Below are 11,827 nucleotides of genomic sequence, written 5' to 3'. Positions count from 1 at the left end.
AACTTATGCAATTTGCTGCAAGCTGGTTAAAACTCAAAGATATCCTGATAAGTGGAGTTAGCAAGAGAAAGAACAAACACAGAATGATTTCACTTATGTGTGGTATATAGAATAAGTGAACAAAAAATGCAGTAAAGGGAGGATGTCTAGATCACCCTTCACTCTAGAGCATAGGAAGGATAAGGACAAAGAAGAAACAAAAAAAGTGGGGGAAGAAGATTTGAGAAACAGAAGCAATGGGGGAACAGGACTCATGGGCCTCAGATTTACTAGTGATATGGGACAGCAGTGTAGCTGTATACCCAAAGCATGGACTCAACAACACTGAAAACATGAGATCTAAACTACAACCATCAAAAACTCTGAAATGTTCCTGTAAAGGTGACAGGTAGGAGGAGTGCAATGGGGGTGGGAGAAAGCACAGGGACACAGGTGGAGGGAAGTTGACACTGGTGGTGGGATTGATGTTGGAATATTGAATAACTAAGACTCATCTACCAGAGAGAGAGGGAGGGAGGGAGGGAAAGAGGGAGGAGGGGTGGAGAGAGAGAGAGAGAGAAAGAGAGAGAGAAGGAAAATGCCTGCTATAGAGGCAGGCTGGGGGAGGTGGGTGGTGGAAGGGAACTGGGGTCATTGGTGGTGGGAAATGGACATTGGTGGAGGGATGGATATTGTGTCATTGTATGACTAAATAATGATGATAATGACCAGTTTTGTAACTGTGTATCTCATGGTGACTCAATAAAAAATGTAAAAAAGACTCATCTTCAATAACTTTGAAAGTTATGGTTCTTTAATTTTTTGAAAAAAAGAAATGCTTTAATCTCTTAGAATGATCTAATGCTAATACCACTGATAGTGATTTCCATGAATCAATGTGAGATTCTCAGTAAGAAAAGTATATGGCCTCCATGGAGCAGTATAGTTTTGTTTTGTTTTGTTTTTGCTTTTTGGGTCGCACCCGCAATGCTAAAGGGTCATCTCTGGCTCTGCACTCAGGAATTACTCCTGGCAGTGCTTGGGGGACCATATGGGATATTGGGGCTTAAACCTAGGTCAGCCGTGTGACAGGTAAATGCCCTATCTGCTGTAATATCTCTCTGGCCCAGAAATATAGTTTTTATTTATTTATTTATTTATTTATTTATTTTTGCCTTTTGGGTCACACCCGGCGATGCTCAGGGGTTATTCCTGGCTCATGCACTCAGGAATTGCTCCTGGTGGTGCTCAGGGGACCATATGGGGTGCTGGGAATCGAACCTGTGTCGGTCATGTTGGCTGTGTGCAAGGCAAATGCCCTACCCGCTGTGCTATCGCTCCAGCCCCAGAAGTATAGTTTTTAGAGTACTTTGTGCTTGATGAGGAAGCTTCACTAGAATTATTGACAGACATCAGGGCTTTGGTTATACTGGTGATATAAGTGAGTGGAATAGCCATGTATTCAAAACACAGACTCAACAAAACTGAAACCATGAACTCTAAGCTGCAACCAATGAAAAATCATGTGTTGCATGATTTATGTGCGGGATGGGGTGGGGATTGGGGTGGGTAGGGAATATGGGGATACTGGTGGAAGGAAACTGACATTGGTGGTGGGATTGGTGTTGAAATATTACATGCCTAAAACTCAACTATCAATAACTTTGTAAATCGTAGTTCTTTAATAATGAATTTTAAAATATTTAAAACAGAGCTTTTGGACTCCATTTAATTCAGTTTAGAATCAGTTTCTCATGATGCTACCATGGAGATCATTTGGTGACAGACACACAGTTTGAAGATGAATTCTGCTGGCCCCCATGAGACCATCAAACTACCTTTATCTTTTTACACTATGTTTGAGGCCAGGCATGGTAGTCATGCAAAAATATTTAGAGAGAGAGAACAAATGAGGGCTTCAACAAATGAATGAATACCTTTTCCAACTCTCTTACCAAGAACTATTCTCAGTACTCTGTACTTTCTAAGGCGAGAAAGCCTGATGCAGGACTTAAAACAGATAGTCAACTTGGGCAAACCCCAGACAATTTGCTTCACATTAGCCGGAAGACCCCATTTCCCATGGCTGGAGTTTCACTGGATGCCCGGAGAAACAGGACCACATGATTTAGAAGGAAGTGCATCCAAAGCTCTAAACAATGGCAGCTATCAACATGTGATGAATGAGCCTTTGCAAATAGCTTGTGTCTCCTTAGAATCATTGGACCATTCTCATGTTAACTAACTAGCATCTCTGAGTATTTTTCCTCTCAAGATAAGAAGTGTTAAATCTCCCAAAGCTAAAGTGATTAATTGGTCAGTACTTCTTGGTGCTAGATGTGATAAGAGTTGGGTAATAGAAAACCAGCTATATCTCCAAGGTGACAAAGGATGACAGCAAATACTGGGCTATTAATCCTAACATACCAAGCGGAAATCCTCCCGGCTTATGATTGGGTAGGTAAGTCTATACATCAGCTCTGTATAAAACTGCCCTTGTGCCAGAAAACTAGGTGTTACCAAAGAAGTTTAGCCCTAATTTACTATGCCAAGTCAAATAAGCTCATGTAAAGAATCTATAGGAATGGAATGGATGCTCTGCTGCCTATAGGTAATATAGATATGGAGGAGTAAGAGTTAATGTCCATGGACAGTCACACCAAGGCACTCAATGTGTTACCTCCACCTTTGTGGAAGATATTCTCAGTCTCTGTTTTGTTCATGAGGAAATATAGGCGACAATGCATGTGAGCTTGCCCATGTTCCCACCGGGGTAAGTCGTAAACCTCAGACCTCAGGTTTTATCATTTAATAGTTGCATTCCTCTAGTCTGTGGACAATTCGATGGCAAGACGCAGCAAGCAATCAGGTCCTGCATATGGAGTAGGCTTTTGCCTTCATGAATTTTCCCAATTGGTGGCTACTAAAACTATAATGGTTGCTTTTATGTTTGGGCACGTTCTGCAAATTATTTTTACACGGCAAGAGATCCTTATATATGGGCTGTCATGATTAATCCTAAAACATAAATTCAGAAGCATACAAAATGTGAGGGTTTTTTCCTCTTTTAGAACAGAACTTAATCCCTTTTTTTGTACTAAAAGTGCTGTAATTTGCAATCCTGTTACTAGCAGGGTTTTATGGGCAAAATGCTTTACCACCACATCCTCCCCTACAACCTCCTCCCTCCCCAGCAGAACTTGATTTTAATGGTAAGCCCTTATTTATAAAAATACGGTGTTGCTGGGGCTGGAGCAATAGCACAGTGGGCAGGGCATTTGCCTTGCACGAGGCCAACCCAGTTTCGATTCTCAGCATCCCATACGGTTCCCTGAGCACCTCCAAGGGTAGTTCCTGAGTGCAGAGCCAGGAGTTACCCTTGTGCTTTGCTGGGTATGACCAAAAAGGCAAAAAAAAAGACAGTGTTGCTGGTTTTGTGGCAGCATACTTTAAGTCATTTAAGGGGTTCCCTCTTACCCCACCAGGCACCTGCCCTTTCTCTATGGAAGTATCCAAGTTCCAAAATGCTTTTGAGAAACCAAAAGGTCAAGGGCAGAGGTCCAGCTGCTCCTCCTTCTCATCTGCTGACAGCACCCAGATAACCATCGTGACCTTTGCTAGGTGCTTACTGTCTCAGTCACCCCAACTTCCCTGTTCTTCTGTCACCCTATGTGATTTTGCTGCCCTGGTCCATGCTGGTGGTTCTGTGCCCTTGTTTAGACAAGGCCCCCCTTCTGTGCTGATGCCCCACACAACTTCCTCCCCTGAGGACCTGCCATCATCCTCGGCCCATTGCATAAGAAGCTGGAGTGGGGATGAGGAGTTTTCTCAATGACTGCCCCTCTGCACCTGTGACAGTGTGCCCCCTTTTCTGTCAATCATTTGTAATGGCTCCCTGGCCTTCCTAATATGGAATTTATAGGCAATCCAACTGAATAACATGCAACTATAAAAGCCAAATTCCTAAACTATGAGTAAGATAAAGGAGAAACAGGGGAAATTCTAATAAAATAGCATGCACTGACCTACATCAATGCCTTCGCTTAACGACACAAGAAAGACATTGCTGAGAAGTCAGTTGCACAGCGACCCAGAATCACCACACAGGTAATATATTCTCACTGAATGAGATGTATTCCACCTGAGGAGAACAGTGTCAAAGACGGTCACAGCAAACAAGGAAAGGCTTGTTTATTTGGTTGGCCAGGGAGGCAAAAGCAACCTTCCAATCTGCTGGCCATGCCTCTGTTTCAGGAAAACATGTATAAGAACAAAAGAGATCAAGAGTTCAGGAAAGGGCTGGGACTTGCATTTGGCACCTTCTGGTGGGCAATGCCTGTTTTGGCCCAGCAAAAGGTCCTGCGGTCATCTTTCCTGTGACCTGCTCTTCTGATTCCCCATATGTTTAGGAATGGGAGAAGATGAGGTCCCTGGATGTCCAGGATGAGGGTCTTCTAGTCTGCTGGAAGGCGTTGTTTTTTCTTTTTTTTTTCTTTTTTTTTTATTTATTTATTGAATCACTGTGGGAAAGGTTACAAAGCTTTCAGGTTTATGTCTCAGTCATGCAAATATCAAACACATTTCCCTTTACCAATACTTTTACCAATACTTTTACCTCTTTCTTTTACCTGGTCTCCAAGTCTTTCTCTCTAGTTGCCCATCATGGCAATTTGTCTGCTTTGCTGGGGCTGCTTTACCCCAGGGCTCGGGGCAGACTCCATCTCCCTGTTCCCTGTCCCCTTCTCAGGCTCTCTGAGCTCGTCTCTATAACCACGGGCAGCTCCTAGCAGTGGAAACACCTCTTAGCTAACTGCCCACCACACACACACACACACACACACACACACACACACACACACACACACACACACAATACCTGCTCAGTCTCTGGACCCCCGTCTCTTTTAGAGCACTGAACAAAGCTGGCACTGTGCTCAGGTCAGGCAGATACCCACAAGTACTCAAGGTCTTACTGTATTCAAGGCCTCACTGTTTTCCCTGGGGCCCTTTCCCAAGGTCCTGCTGTTTTGCCAAAGCCAAAATTTCATTCCCATCCCGGGTTCCTCCAAACAGTCTATGAGCATGGAGTCCCTTCAGGCTGAAACTTTACTGAGTTTGAGAAAGAAGTCTAATTTGTTTGCCCAAAGCCCCCCCCCAGCAGGAAAATAGGGTCCCCACAGCCTGCATGTGTGGGGCCCTTGGCTAAGAGAGGGCAAAGTGGGCCTGGTGGTGGATATGCTCTGGCTGGGTGGTGTAAGTGATGGACATCCTGGTCTGGAACAGGGATCCTGAGGATAGCACATGTGAGTGATGAAATTTGGCGGTGGGGGGGGGGGGGCGGAGTACTCTAACAGAACTACCCATGCTACCCATGCATCAGTGAGGTGTACCTGGTACATCCCAATGGCTCTGATGAGAACTTTTTTTTTTTTTTGCTTTTTGGGTCATACCCAGCGATTCTCAGAGGTCACTCTTGGCTCTGCATTCAGGAATTTCTCCTGGTGGTGCTCAGGGGACCATATGGAACGCTGGGAATTGAACCTGGGTCAGCCACGTGCAAGGCAAACGCCCTACCCACTGTGCTATCGCTCCAGCCTCTATGAGAACTTTTTGTAGCAGCAATAGCACTGAGTATCTGTGACCATATGGGTGTGAAATGGCTTGGTTGTTTACCATCAGCTGCTGATTAGGGCTGTGATGAGAACTTCCAGCTGTTTTTTTTTCTAAATTAAGTTTTTGAGTCATACCTGATAGTATTCAGGTCTTACTCCTGACTCTGTGCTCAGAGATCTCTCCTTGCAGTACTCGGGGACCATATGAGAAGCCAGGGATTTAACTAAAGTGGGATTTGTGCAAGTTAAGCACCTTAATTGCTGGACTATAGCTTCAGTCCCAGAACATTAAGCTATTCAGAAAATTCTAGCCAACACTCAGATAAGCATGGAGATACTAACCGCAAATGCACTGAACTCTTCAAAACTTTAGTGTTTTGACTTATTGGCCAATCACTGATCTTTCAGTATCTCAGAAAATCTGCATTCTTTATTATGCAGCAAAACCACTTAAAACTAGTCAGCAATCAGTTTTTTTTCATGCTAATCACACAATTAGGTACTGCACTATTATTAAATGCAAATGACTTGCAGCTATGAAAAAAATCAGTTTTTTTTGTTAAAGGGAAACAAAACCCCTTTTGACAGCAATGCTCCCTTTTGTACCAGTTGTTCTTGCTGCATTATGCTTATTTTCAGAACATCTCCATAATTGAAGATTTTTTTCCTTCTCCTTGAATATATATCTCTTATTGGTATTTATTTTTAAGTTACTATTTTAATAATAACTTGGTAACCAGATATATAAATTATAGCTTGGAATAATTAATTTTGAAAAAGTATATATTGGGAATTATTCTTAGGACTATATACTCTGAAATAAGAAGTAGAACTTATATTTTCTATGACTTCCTTTTCTCTTATAAAAGACATTCCAGCAATATGATAAAATTACTGCAGTCTGATGTACATATTTTGTTTCTACTGGTCAAATGAATCTAATATTGCATTTATTCACAACAAACTTGACATCATACTGCATCATTCTTTAAATTATTTATTAGGGACTGGAAAGATGGTATAGCAGGTAAGGCAGCTTTCTTGCACATAGTCATCTGAGTTTGATTCCCACCACCACGTACGGTTTCCTGAGCCCTGCCAGGAGTGTGATCTCTCAGCACATAACCAGAAGAAAGCCCCGAGCACAACCAGGTTTGGCCCCCCCAAACAAACAAACAAAATTTATTTATTTATTTATTAAAGATATATATATATATATATATATATATATATATATATAATGAGTACATGTTAGCAACCAACTTGGTAATTATAAAGAAAATGAACTGTTAAAATAACAGCACTTGCAATATTTTTGCAAGCACATAATATTATTTAATTCTTTAAAATCTCTGTAGAAAAAAATTTATACCATTTTCATTGAGGTACAGGTATTTCCAAAACTGTTAATCACTCTGTTCATGTATGTATCATTCCAACATTACACCCACCTCTAGAGAGCCCACTTCCCTCCACCAGTGTCCCAAGGACCCCTGTTCAGACCAATAGACAGAATCTTTAATTCCCATGACTTTGACTATTTATTATTCTCTTTCTATGTTTCTTCCCCCAGCCCCCCAAAATATGGGCAAGATCTCTTTCTTTTGTGTGTATGAAGGTGGTGATCCCTACACACATATAGATGAATAGAGCTAATCTGAAATTCCACAAAACTGGAAAATCAAAACTTTTTTTCAAGAGTGAAATTTTTAGATATATATCTAAATAAATATTTATATATATCTAAATAAATAAAAAATATATTTTTAGATATATATAATAAATTAGTGTTCTGGGTAATTCTATGCTAACATATTTTAAAGTTTACATGAAATACATAAATCTTATAAATGTGAAATTTATTAAGAATGAAGAGAATTTTTAAAAATTAAAGGGGAAAACATGAGTAGGCCTATAAAAGTGCGAAGTGTGTTTTATTCTAAGAAAGGGAATATTAGTTTTATATTAGAAGGTGTTATATTATAAATACTGCTTAATTGTTTAATTTTATGAGTAAAATAGTGTAATAAAAATTAAAATGGGTGTAAAAAATACTCGAACATAAAGCATTCAATATAAATAGGATGTTAGCTCCGTATTGAAAATGTATCATATCCCTTTGTGAGTCGGGAGTACCTTTCTTAGTCTAGAAGAAGGTAACCATAAAGTGCCGTGAATGAGTACCATACACAGTGCCACATACAGGAAAGTTTGTCCTGACTTTTAAAGAAGCTCTTCCCCTGTCCCTTTTTTATTGAATCATAGTAAGATGGGGCTGGAGCGATAGCACAGCAGTAGGGCATTCGCCTTACAAGCAGCCAACATGGCCGACCCGAGTTCGATCCCTCCGCCCCTCTCGGAGAGCCCGGCAAGCTACCGAGAGTATTCGATATGCCAGACACAGTAACAACAAAGTCTCCAATGGAGACGTTACTGGGCCTGCTTGAGCAAATCGACTATCAACGGGAGGGCCATAGTAAGATACACTTTTACAAAGTTATTCATGACCCAGGTTTCAGTCATACAATGTTCTAACACCAATCCCTTCACCTATAGACATTTCTCACCAATGTAACAGTTTCCCTCCTGTGCACCCCTCCCCAGCCTGCCTCTATGGCACCTCTCTCTCTCTCTCTCTCTCTCTCTCTCTCTCTCTCTCTCTCTCTCTCTCTCGGTTTGTGGTACCCATAGTGAAAGGTATATGCTTAATCTCCTTTCAGCACTCAATTCTTGTCCAGAGTGATCATTTCCAATTAGCATTGACATAGTGGTCCCTTTTCTGTCCTAATTGCACTTCTCCCTGCCACCAGCCCCACCTCCTGCTAGCCTCCCCCCACCGCCCCTTCCCTTGCTCCCCTTCCCCCCAAATACACACCACTTGTGGCAAACTTCCAATCATGGACAGTCTTCCTGGCCCTCGTTTCTACTGTCTTTGGATATTAATCTCATACCAATTTTTTTATATCCCTCCAATGAGTGCAATCATGTTTGCCCCTCTCTCTCTGACTCATTTCCCTCAGCATGATACTCTCCATGCCCATGCATGAATAAGCAAATTTCATGAGTTCATTTTTTCTAATGGCTGTCTAATATTCTATTGTGTCAATGTACAATAGTTTCTTTATCAAGTCATTTTTTCTAGGACACTCGGGTTGTCTCTAGATTCTGATTATTGTGAATAGTGCTGCAATGAACATAGAAATGCAGATGACTTTTCTGCCGTGTGTTTTGGGGTCCCTGGGGTATATTCCCAGGAGTGGTATTGCTAAATCAAATGGAGGTTCAATTTCTAGTTTTTTGAGGAATGCCCGTTTTATTTTCCAAAAAGGCTAGACCAGTAGGCATTCCCACAAACAATGAATAAGAGTTCCTTTCTCCCCGCATCTGTACCAGCTCTGGTTGTTCTTGTTCTTTTTGCTGTGTGCCAAAATCTGTGGAATGAGATGATATCTCATTGTTGTTTTTATTTGCATCTCCGTGATGATTATTGATGTAGAGAAGTTTTTCATGTGCCTTTCGGCTATTTGTATTTCTCCTTTGAGAAAGCTTCTGTTCATCTCTTCTCCCCAATTTTGGGATGGGGTTGGATTTTTTTCTTTGTAAAGTTCTACCAGTTTCTTATATATCTTTCATATCAATCCCTTATCAGATGGGTGTTGGGTAAATAATATTTCCCATTCTGTGGGCTGTCTTTATATCTTGATCATCATTTCCTTTGAGATACAGAAGTTAGTATAATGTAGTCTTGTTTGTTTATCTTTTCTTCCAGTTGCTTGGTCAGTATTGCTTCATCCATGAAGATACCTTTAGCTTCAATGTCATGGGGAGTTCTGCCTGCATTTTCTCCCCTGTACCTTATGGATTCGGATCTGATATTGAGGCCTTTAATATATTTTGATTTGACTTTTGTGGCCTGGCATTAGAAAGAGGTCCATATTTTTTTGCACGTAGCTGCCCAGTTTTCCCAGAACCACTTGTTGAAGAGGCTTTCCTTGCTCCACTTCATTCTTCTTGCTCCTTTGTTGAAAATTCAATGATCATATATTTGACATATATATGTGTCAGAATATTCAACAATACTCCATTGATCTTAGGGTATATCTATTCCAATATCATGCCGTTTTAATTACCACTGTTTTGTAGTACAGTTTGAAGTTGGAGAAGGTGATGCCTCTCATCTTCTTTTCCTTAAGGATTGCTTTGGCTATTTGTGGTGCTTTATTGCTCCATATGAATTTCAGGAGTATTTGATCTATTTATTTGAAAAAATATCATTGTTGGTCATTTTCCAAGATCTTAAATTGTGAAGTTCAGTTATTTATGTGGGCACCTTTTTCCTTCCAGAAGGATGTTTGCAGAGCTATAAAGCTTTCCTCTTAACATTACTTTTGCTGTATCTTACAAGTTCTGGTAGCTTGTGTCCTCATAAAAAAGCTCTTTTAATGCTTCTTGCAAAACTAGTTTTAAGGCTATGAATTCCTTAAGCTGTTTCCTGTTTCTAAAACTCTGTGTTGTTCCTTCAGATCTGAATGATAATCAAGTTAAATAGAGTATTTTGGTGAGATTTGGTATGAACTTTGGTTCTATATCCCTCCATTCTTCTCTGACTTCTTAAGTGTCACTTGATAAATATTATGGCCTTTTCTTTGTATATAAATTCCTTTCTGATCTTTCTTCTTTCAATATTCTCTCTCTCTCTTTCTCTCTCTCTCTCTCTTTCTCCCTTTGGGTGTTGTGGTTTGCAATACAGGCATTAAGTGGCCATCATGTTTGGTCTATAGTCTACCTTCAGCACACATCTCCCATTCTGAGCAGGCCCTCCAAGCATCCTTTATTTGGTGGTTCCTTCTCTATCAGAACTGCCTTTTTCCCCCCATCACGTGAGACTGACTTCCAAGCCATGACGCAATCCTTCTGGTCTTTATCTCTACTATCCTTGGGTGTTAGTCTCCCATTCTGTTACTTTATATTCCGCAGATGTGTGCAGTCTTCTTATGCCTGTCCCTCTCTTTCTGACTCATTTCACTTAGCATGATACTCTCTGTTAATCCGCTTATATGCAAATTTCATGACTTCATCTTTTCTAACAACTGCCGAGTATTCCATTGTGTAGATGTACCAAAGTTTCTTTAGCCAGTCATCTGTTCTGGGGCACTCAGGTTTTTTCCAGATTCTGGCTATTGTAAACAGTGCTGCAATGAACATACAAGTGCAGATGTCATTTATACTATGTTTTTTTGCATCTCCAGGTTATATTCCCAGAAGTGGTATTGCAGGGTTAAATGGGAGCTCAATTTCTAATTTTTTGAGAAACGTCCATACTGTTCTCCAAAAGGGCTGAATCAGTCAGCATTCCCACCAGCAGTGAAGGAGAGTCACATTTCCCCCCATCCACGCCAACACCAGTTGATTTGTTCTTTTCGATGTGTGCTAGTCTCTGTGGTGTGAGATGATATATCATTGTTGTTTTGATCTGCATCTCCCTGATGATTGGTGATGAAGAGCATTTTTTCATGTGCCTTTTGGCCATTCTGATTTCTTCTTTGAGAAACTTTCTGTTTATTTCATCACCCCATTTTCTGATGGAATTGGATTTTTTTCTTCTTGTAGAGTTCAACCAGTGTCTTGTATATACTTGATATCAATCCCTTATGAGATGGGTATTGGGTGAATATCCTTTCCCATTCTGTAGACTGTATTTGTATTCTGCTCACTGTTTCTTTTGAGGTACAGAAGCTTCTTAGTTTAAGACAGTCCCATTTATTTATCTCTGTTTCCACTTGCTTGGTCAATGGCATGTCATCTTTGAAGATACCTTTAGCTTCAATATCATGGAGGGTGGGCTGGAGCAATAGCACAGCGGGTAGGGCGTCTGCCTTGCACGCAGCCAACATGGCCGACCCGAGTTCGATTCCTCCGCCCCTCTCGGAGAGCCCAGCAAGCTACCGAGAGTATTCGATATGCCAGACACAGTAACAACAAAGTCTCCAATGGAGACGTTACTGGGCCCGCTCGAGCAAATCGAGCCAAACACAGTAACAACAAGTCTCACGATGGAGACGTTACTGGGCCTGCTCGAGCAAATTGATGAACAATGGGAGGACAGTGACAGATATCATGGAGGGTTCTGCTGACCTTTTCTTCAATGTTATGGATTCTGGTCTGATGTTGAAGTCTTTAATCCATTTTGATCTGGCTTTTGTTCATGGTGTTAGGTAGAGTCTGAGCCCATTTTT

The sequence above is a fragment of the Sorex fumeus genome, unplaced genomic scaffold, assembly GCF_029834395.1.
Source record: "Sorex fumeus unplaced genomic scaffold, SorFum_2.1 ptg000018l, whole genome shotgun sequence".
In the NCBI taxonomy this organism is placed as follows: Eukaryota; Metazoa; Chordata; class Mammalia; order Eulipotyphla; family Soricidae; genus Sorex; species Sorex fumeus.
This window is presented reverse-complemented; position numbering follows the sequence as displayed.